The sequence below is a fragment of the Ranitomeya imitator genome, chromosome 9 (assembly GCF_032444005.1).
Source record: "Ranitomeya imitator isolate aRanImi1 chromosome 9, aRanImi1.pri, whole genome shotgun sequence".
In the NCBI taxonomy this organism is placed as follows: Eukaryota; Metazoa; Chordata; class Amphibia; order Anura; family Dendrobatidae; genus Ranitomeya; species Ranitomeya imitator.
This window is the reverse complement of record NC_091290.1, coordinates 75,142,500-75,156,978: the sequence shown is the minus strand read 5'-3', so window position 1 is coordinate 75,156,978 and position 14,479 is coordinate 75,142,500.

Below are 14,479 nucleotides of genomic sequence, written 5' to 3'. Positions count from 1 at the left end.
CGTTAGGCGCAATCCACGGCTGCCTTTAGTGTGGTTTGAGAGGATTAGGGATTGCGTTCAACAGAGTTCCCACGTCTCAGAGCTCGTTCTTGTTTTTTGGGTTATTGCCAGGTCACTGTATGTGCGCTGACCTCTATGTCCATTGTGGTACTGAATTACCTTTCATAACAGTACTGGAAGCCAATGTACTAATGATTCTCAATAGAGGGAAAAAAGAAGTTCTGAGACCATTTTTTTTTCTTTGCACTGTGTTTTGCCTTTTTTTTCCCCTAGACATTTGGGTGGTTCAGGACACAGGTGTAGCAATGGACATTAAAGGTCTGTCTTCATGTGTGGATCAGCTCACGGCAAGAGTACAAAGTATTCAAGACTTTGTGGTTCAGAATTCTATGTTAGAACCGAGAATTCCTATTCCTGATTTGTTTTTTGGAGATAGAACTAAATTTCTGAGTTTCAAAAATAATTGTTAACTATTTCTGGCTTTGAAACCTCGCTCCTCTGGTGACCCAGTTCAACAAGTTAGGATCGTTATTTCTTTTTTGCGTGGCGACCCTCAGGACTGGGCATTTTCTCTTGCGTCAGGAGATCCTGCATTAAGTAATATCGATGCATTTTTCCTGGTGCTCAGATTGCTGTACGATGAGCCTAATTCTGTGGATCAGGCAGAGAAGAATTTGCTGGCTCTGTGTCAGGGTCAGTATGAAATAGAGGTATATTGTCAGAAATTTAGAAAGTGGTCCGTACTTACTCAGTGGAATGAAGGTGCGCTCGCAGCTATTTTCAGAAAAGGTCTCTCTGAAGCCCTTAAGGATGTCATGGTGGGATTTCCTATGCCTGATGGTCTGAATGAGTCTATGTCTTTGGCCATTCAGATTGGTCGACGCTTGCGCGAGCGTAAATCTGTGCACCATTTGGCGGTATTACCTGAGCTTAAACCTGAACCTATGCAGTGCGATAGGACTTTGACCAGAGTTGAACGGCAAGAACACAGACGTCTGAATAAGCTGTGTTTCTACTGTGGTGATTCCACTCATGCTATCTCTGATTGTCCTAAGCGCACTAAGCGGTTCGCTAGGTCTGCCACCATTGGTACGGTACAGTCAAAATTTCTTCTGTTACCTTGATCTGCTCTTTGTCATCATATTCTGTCATGGTATTTGTGGACTCAGGCGCTGCTCTGAATTTGATGGACTTGGAGTATGCTAGGCGTTGTGGGTTTTTCTTGGAGCCCTTGCAGTGTCCTATTCCATTGAGAGGAATTGATGCTACGCCTTTGGCCAAGAATAAGCCTCAGTACTGGACCCAGCTGACCATGTGCATGGCTCCTGCACATCAGGAGGTTATTCGCTTTCTGGTGTTGCATAATCTGCATGATGTGGTCGTGTTGGGGTTGCCATGGCTACAAGTCCATAATCCAGTATTAGATTGGAAATCCATGTCTGTGTCCAGCTGGGGTTGTCAGGGGGTACATGGTGATGTCCCATTTCTGACTATTTCGTCATCCACCCCTTCTGAGGTTCCTGAGTTTTTGTCTGATTACCGGGATTTATTTGATGAGCCCAAGTCCGATACCCTACCTCTGCATAGAGATTGTGATTGTGCTATCGATTTGATTTCTAGTAGTAAATTCCCAAAAGGTCGACTGTTTAATTTATCTGTGCCTGAGCACGCCGCTATGCGGAGTTATGTGAAGGAGTCTTTGGAGAAGGGGCATATTCGCCCGTCATCGTCGCCATTAGGAGCAGGGTTCTTTTTTGTAGCCAAGAAGGATGGTTCACTGAGACCTTGTATAGATTACCGCCTTCTAAATAAGATCACGGTTAAATTTCAGTACCCCTTGCCATTGTTATCTGATTTGTTTGCTCGGATTAAAGGGGCTAGTTGGTTCACCAAGATAGATCTTCGTGGTGCGTATAATCTTGTGCGTATTAAGCGAGGCGATGAGTGGAAAACTGCATTTAATACGCCCGAGGGCCATTTTGAGTATCTAGTAATGCCGTTCGGACTTGCCAAAATGCTCCAGTGTTTCAGTCCTTTATGCATGACATCTTCCGAGAGTACCTGGATAAATTCCTGATTGTGTACTTAGATGACATTTTGATCTTCTCGGATGATTGGGAGTCTCATGTGAAGCAGGTCAGAACGGTGTTTCAGGTCCTGCGTGCTAATTCTTTGTTTGTGAAGGGATCAAAGTGTCTCTTTGGTGTTCAGAAGGTTTCATTTTTGGGGTTCATCTTTTCCCCTTCTACTATCGAGATGGACCCTGTTAAGGTCCAAGCCATCCATAATTGGACTCAGCCGACATCTCTGAAAAGTCTGCAAAAGTTCCTGGGCTTTGCTAATTTTTATCGTCGCTTCATCTGCAATTTTTCTAGTATTGCTAAACCATTGACCGATTTGACCAAGAAAGGTGCTGATGTGGTCAATTGGTCTTCTGCTGCGGTGGAAGCTTTTCAAGAGTTGAAGCGTCGTTTTTCTTCTGCCCCTGTGTTGTGTCAACCAGATGTTTCGCTTCCGTTCCAGGTCGAGGTTGATGCTTCTGAGATTGGAGCAGGGGCTGTTTTGTCGCAGAGAAGTTCTGATTGCTCGGTGATGAAACCATGCGCCTTCTTTTCCAGGAAGTTTTCGCCTGCTGAGAGAAATTTTGATGTGGGCAATCGTGAGTTGCTGGCCATGAAGTGGGCATTCGAGGAGTGGCTTCATTGGCTTGAAGGAGCTAAGCATCGCATGGTGGTCTTGACTGATCATAAGAACTTGACTTATCTCGAGTCCGCCAAGCGGTTGAATCCTAGACAAGCTCGTTGGTCGTTGTTTTTTGCCCGTTTTGACTTTGTGATTTCATAACTTCCGGGCTCTAAAAATGTGAAGGCGGATGCTTTGTCTAGGAGTTTTGTGCCCGACTCTCCGGGTGTATCTGAGCCGGCGGGTATCCTCAAAGAGGGAGTAATTGTGTCTGCCATCTCCCCTGATTTGCGGCGGGTGCTGCAAAAATTTCAGGCTAATAAACCTGATCGTTGCCCAGCGGAGAAACTGTTTGTCCCTGATAGGTGGACGAATAAAGTTATCTCTGAGGTTCATTGTTCGGTGTTGGCTGGTCATCCTGGAATCTTTGGTACCAGAGAGTTAGTGGCTAGATCCTTTTGGTGGCCATCTCTGTCGCGGGATGTGCGTACTTTTTTGCAGTCCTGTGGGATTTGTGCTCGGGCTAAGCCCTGCTGTTCTCGTGCCAGTGGGTTGCTTTTGCCCTTGCCGGTCCCGAAGAGGCCTTGGACACATATCTCTATGGATTTTATTTCAGATCTTCCCGTCTCTCAAAAGATGTCAGTCATTTGGGTGGTCTGTGATCGCTTCTCTAAGATGGTCCATTTGGTACCCTTGTCTAAATTGCCTTCCTCCTCTGATTTGGTGCCATTGTTTTTCCAGCATGTGGTTCGTTTACGTGGCATTCCAGAGAATATCGTTTCTGACAGAGGTTCCCAGTTTGTTTCGAGGTTTTGGCGAGCCTTTTGTGGTAGGATGGGCATTGACTTGTCTTTTTCCTTGGCTTTTCATCCTCAGACTAATGGCCAGACCGAACGAACCAATCAGACCTTGGAAACATATCTGAGATGCTTTGTTTCTGCTGATCAGGATGACTGGGTGTCCTTTTTGCCTTTGGCTGAGTTCGCCCTTAATAATCGGGCCAGCTCGGCTACCTTGGTTTCACCGTTTTCTGCAACTCTGGGTTCCATCCTCGTTTCTCTTCAGGGCAGGTTGAGTCTTCGGACTGTCCTGGTGTGGATACTGTGGTGGACAGGTTGCAGCAGATTTGGACTCATGTAGTGGACAATTTGACTTTGTCCCAGGAGAAGGCTCAACGTTTCGCTAATCGCAGACGCTGTGTGGGTCCCCGACTTCGGGTTGGGGACTTGGTTTGGTTATCTTCTCGTCATATTCCTATGAAGGTTTCCTCTCCTAAGTTTAAACCTCGTTTTATTGGTCCGTATAGGATTTCTGAGGTTCTTAATCCTGTGTCTTTTCGTCTGACCCTTCCAGATTCTTTTTCCATACATAACGTATTCCATAGGTCATTGTTGCGGAGATACAAGGCACCTATGGTTCCATCTGTTGATCCTCCTGCCCCGGTTTTGGTGGAGGGGGAGTTGGAGTATATTGTGGAGAAGATTTTGGATTCTCGTGTTTCAAGGCGGAAACTCCAGTATCTGGTTAAGTGGAAGGGTTATGCTCAGGAAGATAATTCCTGGGTCTTTGCCTCTGATGTCCATGCTCCCGATCTTGTTCGTGCCTTTCATATGGCTCATCCTGGTCATCCTGGGAGCTCTGGTGAGGGTTCGGTGACCCCTCCTCAAGGGGGGGGGTACTGTTGTGAATTCTGTGGCAGAGCTCCCTCCTGTGGTCACAAGTGGTACTTCGGCTGGTTCTCTCTGTGAGCTTCCGTTGGTGGAGGAAAGTGGTATTGCGGCTTCTGAGTTTCCTTCCTCAGGTGATGTGGTGAAGTCGTTAGGTGCTGCTCTATTTAACTCCACCTAGTGCTTTGATCCTGGCCTCCAGTCAATGTTCTAGTATTGGACCTGTTTCCTCCTGGATCGTTCCTGTGGCCTGCTGCTCTGCATAGCTAAAGGCCCCTTCACACTAAGCGACGCTGCAGCGATACCGACAACGATCCGGATCGCTGCAGCGTCGCTGATTGGTCGCTGGAGAGCTGTCACACAGACCGCTCTCCAGCGACCAACGATGCCGGTAACCAGGGTAAACATCGGGTAACTAAGCGCAGGGCCGCGCTTAGTAACCCGATGTTTACCCTGGTTACCATGCTAAAAGTAAAAAAAAACAAACACTAGATACTTACCTACCGCTGTCTGTCCTCCAGCGCTGCGCTCTGCTTCTCTGCTCTCCTCCTGTACTGGCTGTGAGCCGGAAAGCAGAGCGGTGACGTCACCGCTCTGCTTTCCGGCTCACAGACAGTACAGGAGGAGTGCAGAGAAGCAGAGCGCAGCGCTGGAGGACAGACGGCTGTAGGTAAGTATGTAGTGTTTGTTTTTTTTCACTTTTAGCATGGTAACCAGGGTAAACATCGGGTTACTAAGCGCGGCCCTGCGCTTAGTTACCCGATGTTTACCCTGGTTACCAGTGAAGACATCGCTGGATCGGTGTCACACACGCCGATCCAGCGATGTCTCCAGGGAGTCCAGCGACGAAATAAAGTTCTGGACTTTATTCAGCGACCAACGATCTCCCAGCAGGGGCCTGATCGTTGGTCGCTGTCACACATAACGATATCGTTAACGATATCGTTGCTACATCACAAATAGCAACGATATCGTTAACAATATCGTTATGTGTGAAGGTACCTTAAGTTACTCTTTGCTATTTGTTTGCTGTTTTTTTCTGTCCAGCTTGTCAATTTGTTTTTTTTTGCGTGCTGGAAGCTCTGGGACGCAGAGTGTGTACCTCCGTGCCGTTAGTTCGGTACGGAGGGTCTTTTTGCCCCCTTTGCGTGGTTTTTGTAGGGTTTTGTGTTGACCGCAAAGTTACCTTTCCTATCCTCGCTCTGTTCAGAAAGTTGGGCCTCACTTTGCTAAATCTATTTCATCTCTACGTTTGTCTTTTCATCTTAACTCACAGTCATTATATGTGGGGGCTGCCTTTTCCTTTGGGGTATTTCTCTGAGGCAAGGTAGGCTTATTTTCTATCTTCAGGCTGGCTAGTTTCTCAGGCCGTGCCGAGTTGCATAGGGAGCGTTAGGCGCAATCCACAGCTGCCTTTAGTGTGGTTTGAGAGGATTAGGGATTGCGGTCAACAGAGTTAACACGTTTCAGAGCTCGTTCTTGTTTTTTGGGTTATTGCCAGGTCACTGTATGTGCGCTGACCTCTATGTCCATTGTGGTACTGAATTACCTTGCATAACATACCTGGTAGCCTCTTTACGGCATCTCTCTTATACCAGGTCCTACGCTTGCCTTCCTTGATGAGAATAAACGTCTTGATCTGAATGGGTGCATGTGAAACCTCTTCTTAGACTAAAATTCTCTCTCTCTGTGGAGGGGTATTGGACCTGCTGTAATTAAAACACCTGAAGCTAGGAGGCGGGAGTGCACGATCAGAAGGCTAGAGAATACATTTCAAAAACCTGACCGGCACATCCAAACATAGACTCAGTGTGAACAGGTGCTGAACCCAGAGTCGCCAACTCGTATATAGTTAAGTAAAGTAAATAAGGCAGCACACTGTAGCGCTAAAACATGCAAACTTGAAAACAAGAAATTTGAACTGCATTACTGCACTAGAAATATGAAAAATGAGAGCTTTTAGCGCATAAAAATGGCCAATTTTATGTGTACCTGGTAGCCTCTTTATGGCATCTCTCTTATACCAGGTCCTACGCTTGCCTTACCTCGCTGAGAATTTCGTGTTTTCAAGCTTGCATGTTTTAGCGCTACAGTGTGCTGCCTTATTTACTTAACTATATACGAGTTGGCGACTCTGGGTTCAGCACCTGTTCACACTGAGTCTATGTTTGGATGTGCCGGTCAGGTTTTTGAAATGTATTCTCTAGCCTTCTGATCGTGCACTCCCGCCTCCTAGCTTCAGGTGTTTTAATTACAGCAGGTCCAATACCCCTCCACAGAGAGAGAGAGAAGTTTAGTCTAAGAAGAGGTTTCACATGCACCCATTCAGATGGAGACGTTTATTCTCAGCGAGGAAGGCAAGCGTAGGACCTGGTATAAGAGAGATGCCGTAAAGAGGCTACCAGGTACACATAAAATTGGCCATTTTTATGCGCTAAAAGCTCTCATTTTTCATATTTCTAGTGCAGTAATGCAGTTCAAATTTCGTGTTTTCAAGTTTGCATGTTTTAGCGCTACAGTGTGCTGCCTTATTTACTTAAAGGGACACTGTCACCTGAATTTGGAGGGAACAATCTTCAGCCATGGAGTCGGGGTTTTGGGGTTTTTGATTCACCCTTTCCTTACCCGCTGGCTGCATGCTGGCTGCAATATTGGATTGAAGTTCATTCTCTGTCCTCTGTAGTACACGCCTGCGCAAGGCAAGATTGCCTTGCGCAGGCATGTACTATGGAGGACAGAGAATGAACTTCAATCCAATATTGCAGCCAGCGGGAAAGGAAAGGGTGAATCAAAAACCCCAAAACCCCGCCTCCATGGCTGAAGATTGTTCCCTCCAAATTCAGGTGATAGTGTCCCTTTAAATATGAATATCTGAGCAAAAGGTCTGAACATGAACTTTTTTGAATTACTAAATGGCTGCAACGAAACAGAGTGAAAAATTTAAAGGGGTCTGAATACTTTCCGTTCCCACTGTATATTACTACATAGACATATTAAGTTGTGAAATATCTTGGCTAGGGTTGAGCGAAACGGGTCGTTCATTTTCAAAAGTTGCCGACTTTTGGCAAAGTCGGGTTTCATGAAACCCGATCCGACCCCTGTGCGGGGTCGGCCATGCGGTACGCGACTTTCGCGCCAAAGTCGCGTTTCAATGACGCGAAAAGCGCCATTTCTCAGCCAATGAAGGTAAACGCAGAGTGTGGGCAGCGTGATGACATAGGTCCTGGTCCCCACCATCTTAGAGAAGGGCATTGCAGTGATTAACTTGCTGTCTGCGGCGTCACAGGGGCTATAAAGGGGCGTTCCCGCCGACCGCCATGTTACTGCTGCTGATCTGAGCTTAGGGAGAGGTTGCTGCCGCTTCGTCAGAAGCAGGGATAGCGTTAGGCAGGGTCCATTAACCACCAAACCGCTTGTGCTGTAGCGATTTCCACTGCCCAACACCACCTTCGGTGTGCAGGGACAGTGGAAGCTACATTTTTTTTTTTTCCCTCAGCGCTGTAGCTCATTTGGCTGCCCTAGAAGGCTCCCTGATAGCTGCATTGCTGTGTGTACGCCGCTGTGCAAACCAACTGCTTTTTTCAAACCACAAATCCTCTTGTTCCTTCCTTTCTGCACAGCTATCTTTTTTGTTTGTCCACACTTTTTATTTAATTTGTGCATCAGTCCACTCCTTATTGCTGCCTGCCATACCTGGCTGAGATTACTGCAGGGAGATAGTAATTGTTGGACACTCCCTGTTTTTTTTTTTTTTGTGGGAGATTAAGATTGACATTTCTGCTAGAGTGCCATCCCTGTGTGTGCCATCTCTCACTCAGTGGGCCATAGAAAGCCTATTTATTTTTTTGCTTGATTTGGGTTTTAAAATCTACCTGAAAAAATCACTATATCAATCAGTGGGAGAAAAATATTGGCCTCAGGGCTTGTGTGCCACTCCTGACTCCTGTGTGCATCATCACTCACTCAGTGGGCCATAGAAAGCCCATTTCTTATGTTTTTTGCTTTATTTGGGTTCTAAATTCAACCTGAAAAAATCAATAAATCAATCAGTGGGAGATTAATATTGGCCTTTGGGCTTGTGTGCCAGTCCTAAGCGTGCCATCTCTCTCTCTCAGATAGTGGGCCATAGAAAGCCTATTTATTATTTTTTTTATTGGGTTTATAAATTTTCCCTGGAACAAAAAAAAACAAAGTGGGAGATTAATATTGGCCTCTGGGCTTGTGTGCCAGTCCTGAGCGTGCCATCTCTCTCACAAATAGTGGGCCATAGAAAGCCTATTTTTTTTTTTTTTTTTGGTTTTATAAATTCTCCCTGAAAAAAAAGGGAGATTAATATTGGCCTTTGGGCTTGTGTGCCAGTCCTAAGCGTGCCATCTCTCTCTCACAAATAGTGGGCCATAGAAAGCCTATTTTTTTTTTTTTTTTTTTTGGTTTTATAAATTCTCCCTGAAAAAAAAGGGAGATTAATATTGGCCTCTGGGCTTGTGTGCCAGTCCTGAGCGTGCCATCTCTCTCACAAATAGTGGGCCATAGAAAGCCTATTTATTTTATTTTTTTTGGTTTTCTAAATTCTCCCTGAAAAAAATCATTTTATTTTATTTGGTTTCTAAATTCTTCCTGAAAAAAACATTTTATTCTATTATTTTTTTTTCCTAAAGTCTCCCTGAAAAAAAAAAAAAAAACAAATCAGTGGGAGATTAATATTGCCCTTTCTGCTTGTGTGCCAGTCTTGACTCCTGGGTGTGCCATCTCTCTCTCTCTCTCTCTCTCCAATTGTGGGCCATAGAATGCCTATTATTTTTTTCGCTTGATTTGGGTTCCAAAATCTACCTGAAAAAATCACTACATCAATCAGTGGGAGATAAATATTGGCCTCTGGGCTTGTGTGCCACTCCTGACTCCTGTGTGCGTCATCTCTCACTCAGTGGGCCATAGAAAGCCTTTTTTTGTTTTATTTGTTTTCTAAATTCTCCCTGAAAAAATCATTTTATTTTATTTGGTTTCTAAATTCTTCCTGAAAAAATCATTTTATTCTATTATTTTTTTTTCCTAAAGTCTCCCTGAAAAAAAAAAACAAAACAAAACAGTGGGAGATTAATATTGCCCTTTCTGCTTGTGTGCCAGTCTTGACTCCTGGGTGTGCCATCTCTCTCTCTCTCTCTCTCCAATTGTGGGCCATAGAAAGCCTATTATTTTTTTCGCTTGATTTGGGTTCCAAAATCTACCTGAAAAAATCACTACATCAATCAGTGGGAGATAAATATTGGCCTCTGGGCTTGTGTGCCACAACTGACTCCTGTGTGCATCATCTCTCACTCAGTGGGCCATAGAAAGCCTTTTTTTGTTTTATTTGTTTTCTAAATTCTCCCTGAAAAAATCATTTTATTTTATTTGGTTTCTAAATTCTTCCTGAAAAAATCATTTTATTCTATTATTTTTTTTTCCTAAAGTCTCCCTGAAAAAAAAAAAAATCAAATCAGTGGGAGATTAATATTTACATTTGTGCTTCAGTGACAGTCCTGCGTGTGTGGCATCTCTCTCATTTGTTGCCACCAACAACAGAGTGTGTAACATTGTGCCTGATTTTCGTTGTGGTCTCACTCACCTGTAAAGGGGTAGCTAAATCATACTGAAGTTATAGCTCACCGTGTAAGTTGTGTGACAGCAACAAATACCGTTAGTTTGGTTACGTTTTTAAAACAATGAGGAAGTCTGGTGGAAGAGGTCGTGGCCGGGGGCGTTCATTGTCAGCTGGTAATGAGGGTAGTGGTAGTGGTGGAGCATCAGCTGGTCGTGGGAAAAAAAATATTGCACCTAAGTCTGGAGCTGTGGAGCCAGGTTCGTCGTCTGGCTACACAAGGCCTCGAACTCTCCCTTTTCTGGGAGTAGGAAAACCGCTTTTAAAGCCGGAGCAGCAAGAGCAAGTTTTGGCTTATCTTGCTGACTCAGCCTCTAGCTCTTTTGCCTCCTCTCGTGAAACTGGTAAATGTCAAAGCAGCGCGTCGTTAGTGGATGTTCACGGTCAGGGACAAGTCGCTTCCTTGTCCTCTTCAGCAAAAACAACAACAGAGAAGAATGCAGCAGGCGACACAACGGGTTACTCCATGGAGCTCTTTACACATACCGTCCCTGGCTTAGAAAGTGAAGCAGTTAACAGTCCATGCCCATTACAAGTTTAATCTGACATGGAGTGCACTGATGCACAGCCACAGCCAGACTACAATGCTGGTCCTTTGACTCAGACCACAACATTGCCCTCGCAGGGTAATGATCAAGAATCAGACCCAGATGAGACTATGTTGCCCCATCACGAACGCTATACCACCGACCGACACGGTGACACAGACGAAGTTGCACACGAGCTACAACAAGAGGTAATAGATGACCCAGTTCTTGACCCCGATTGGCAGCCATTGGGGGAACAGGGTGCAGGCGGCAGCAGTTCTGAAGCGGAGGAGGAGGGGCCGCAGCAGGCATCAACATCGCAACAGGTTCCATCTGCTGGGCCCGTATCTTGCCCAAAACGCGTGGCAAAGCCAAAACCTGTTGGAGGACAGCGTGGCCATCCGGTTAAAGCTCAGTCTGCAATGCCTGAAAAGGTATCCGATGCTAGAAAGAGTGCAGTCTGGCATTTTTTTAAACAACATCCAATTGATCAGCGCAAAGTCATCTGTCAAAAATGTTCAACTACCTTAAGCAGAGGACAGAATCTGAAAAGTCTCAATACAAGTTGCATGCATAGACATTTAACCACCATGCATTTGCAAGCCTGGACTAACTACCAAACGTCCCTTAAGGTTGTAGCACCCTCGGCCAATGAAGCTAGTCAGCAACGCAACATCCCTTCCGGCAGTGTAGGGCCACCATTTTCCGCACCACCTGCAGTATCTGTGCAGGTTTCTTTGCCAGGCCAAAGCAGTCAGGGTCAGGGAATCACCAGTTTCGTAGTAGGAAACACTGCATCTAGGGCACCGGCGGCAACAATACCATCTCCCACCGTCTCTCAGTCTGCCATGTCCACCGGCACCCCCGCTAGTTCCACGATCTCCAGCTCTCCAGTCCAGCTCACCCTACATGAGACTATGGTTAGAAAAAGGAAGTACTTAGCCTCGCATCCGCGTACACAGGGTTTGAACGCCCACATAGCTAGACTAATCTCGTTAGAGATGATGCCCTACCGGTTAGTTGAAAGCGAAGCTTTCAAAGCCCTGATGGACTACGCTGTACCACGCTACGAGCTACCCAGTCGACACTTTTTTTCCAGAAAAGCCATCCCAGCCCTCCACTAGCATGTTAAAGAGCGCATCGTCCATGCACTCAGGCAATCTGTGAGCACAAAGGTGCACCTGACAACAGATGCATGGACCAGTAGGCATGGCCAGGGACGTTACGTGTCCATCACGGCACACTGGGTGAATGTTGTGGATGCAGGGTCCACAGGGGACAGCAATTTTGGGACATTTCTGCCTAGCCCACGGTCTAGGAAACAGTTGGCTGTAGCCGTTCGCACCCCCTCCTCCTCCTCTTCGTCCTCCTGCAGAAGCGAGAGCTCGTCCACAGACCGCAGTCGCACAACCACTCCATCCGCAGCTGCCACTGTTGCACACCAGGTCTCCCATTATGGGGCAGCTACTGGCAAACGTCAGCAGGCTGTATTGGCTATGAAGTGTTTGGGCGACAACAGACAAACCGCGGAAGATCTGTCCGAGTTCTTGCAGAAAGAAACGCAGTCGTGGCTGGGCACTGTAGATCTTGAGGCAGGCAAGGTAGTGAGTGATAACGGAAGGAATTTCATGGCTGCCATCTCCCTTTCCCAACTGAAACACATTCCTTGCCTGGCTCACACCTTAAACCTGGTGGTGCAGTGCTTCCTGAAAAGTTATCCGTGGTTATCCGACCTGCTCCTCAAAGTGCGTGGACTTTGCTCACATATCCCCCGTTCGCCCGTACACTCCAGCCGTATGCAGACCTATCAGCGTTCTTTGAACCTTCCCCAGCATCGCCTAATCATAGACGTTGCAACAAGGTGGAACTCAACACTGCACATGCTTCAGAGACTGTGCGAACAGAGGCGGGCTGTTATGTTTTTGTGGGAGGATACACATACACGGGCAGGCAGTAGGATGGCAGACATGGAGTTGTCAGGTGTGCAGTGGTCGAAGATTCAAGACATGTGTCAAGTCCTTCAGTGTTTTGAGGAATGCACACGGCTGGTTAGTGCAGACAACGCCATAATAAGCATGAGCATCCCCCTAATGCGTCTGCTGATGCAAAGTTTGACGCACATAAAGGATCAGGCGTCTGCAGCTGAGGAAGAGGAAAGCCTTGATGACAGTCAGCCATTGTCTGGCCAGGGCAGTGTACAGGACGAGTTAGCGGGCGAAGAGGAGGAGGAGGACGAGGAGGATCATGGGGATGATTATATTTTTAATGAGGAAGCTTTTCCGGGGCCACTGGAAATTGGTGGCGCGGCAAGGCCGGGTTCTGGTTTTTGGAGGGACACAAGTGACGTGGATTTGCCTGAAACTGCCCCTCAACCAAGCACAACCGGAGATTTGAGAACTGGAACTTTGGCCCACATGGCGGATTATGCCTTACGTATCCTCAAAAGGGACACACGCATAACTAAAATGATGAATGATGACGATTACTGGTTGGCCTGCCTCCTTGATCCTCGCTATAAAGGCAAATTGCAAAATATAATGCCACATGAGAACTTGGAACTAATATTAGCAACCAAACAATCAACTCTTGTTGACCGTTTGCTTCTGGCATTCCCTGCACACAGCGCCCGTGATCGTTCTCACACGAGCTGCAGGGGCCAGCAGACCAGAGGAGTTAGAGGGGCAGAAATCAGAAGTGGCGTTGGCCAGAGGGGTTTTCTGACCAGGTTGTGGAGTGATTTTGCTATGACCGCAGACAGGACAGGTACTGCAGCATCAATTCAAAGTGACAGGAGACAACATTTGTCCAGTATGGTTACAAACTATTTTTCATCCCTTATCGATGTTCTCCCTCAACCGTCATTCCCATTTGATTACTGGGCATCAAAATTAGACACCTGGCCAGAATTGGCAGAATATGCATTGCAGGAGCTTGCTTGCCCGGCAGCTAGTGTCCTATCAGAAAGAGTATTCAGTGCTGCAGGTTCAATACTAACAGAAAAAAGGACTCGTCTGGCTACCCAAAATGTAGATGATCTAACCTTCATTAAAATGAACCACAACTGGATTTCGAAATCTTTTGCCCCACCTTGCCCGGCTGACACCTAGCTTTCCTATGAAAAGGTCTTGCCTGTGGACTATTCTGAATGCCTTTTCCAATCTCATAATTTTCTGCACCTGATTGTCCAGCATCCGACATGTTAACACCTCCCTAAATGGCCAAAGTCCCCACACGGGGCCGTGGTATCGACACTTGGCGACAGCACCCGTGAGAGTGCTGTTTGTCTGAAGAGGTGGGTGTGCCCGCTTTTGGTCGACGGCACTGCCACTGGGTCCCTCCTAGTACAATAAAGTGTCTCTGGCGGTGGTGGTGCGCACCCAACGTCAGACACACCGTTGTAATATGAGGGGCCCTGGGCCTGTACCGCCGGCCACAAGACAGTTCCCCCCCCCCAGCTCAAACAGTGCTCTACCACTTGCAAAAGTATCTCACAGCTCCACCAATGTTTAGTCTATGCGCTGACATCCTTGAATGCCTGCCACTGACAATAACATTGTATTGTCATTTTTGTTATGTTAGGCCTTCGAAGCCTGTCTGCGGTCACTCCTTCCACTAGGCCTCCACTGACCACACCACTGCTTCCCGTGTACCCCTGGAACCAATTTAAAATTGCCTACAGCCATGTGTTATTATTTTAGGCCTTCGAAGCCTGTCTGCGGTCACTCCTTCCACTAGGCCTCCACTGACCACACCACTGCTTCCCGTGTACTCCTGGAACCAATTTAAAATTGCCTACAGCCATGTGTTATTATTTTAGGCCTTCGATGCCTGTCTGCGGTCACTCCTTACAATATGCCTCCACTGACCACACCACTGCTGCCCGTGTACCCCTGGAACCAATTTAAAATTGCCAACAGCCATGTGTTATTATTTTAGGCCTTCGATGCCTGTCTGCGGTCACTCCT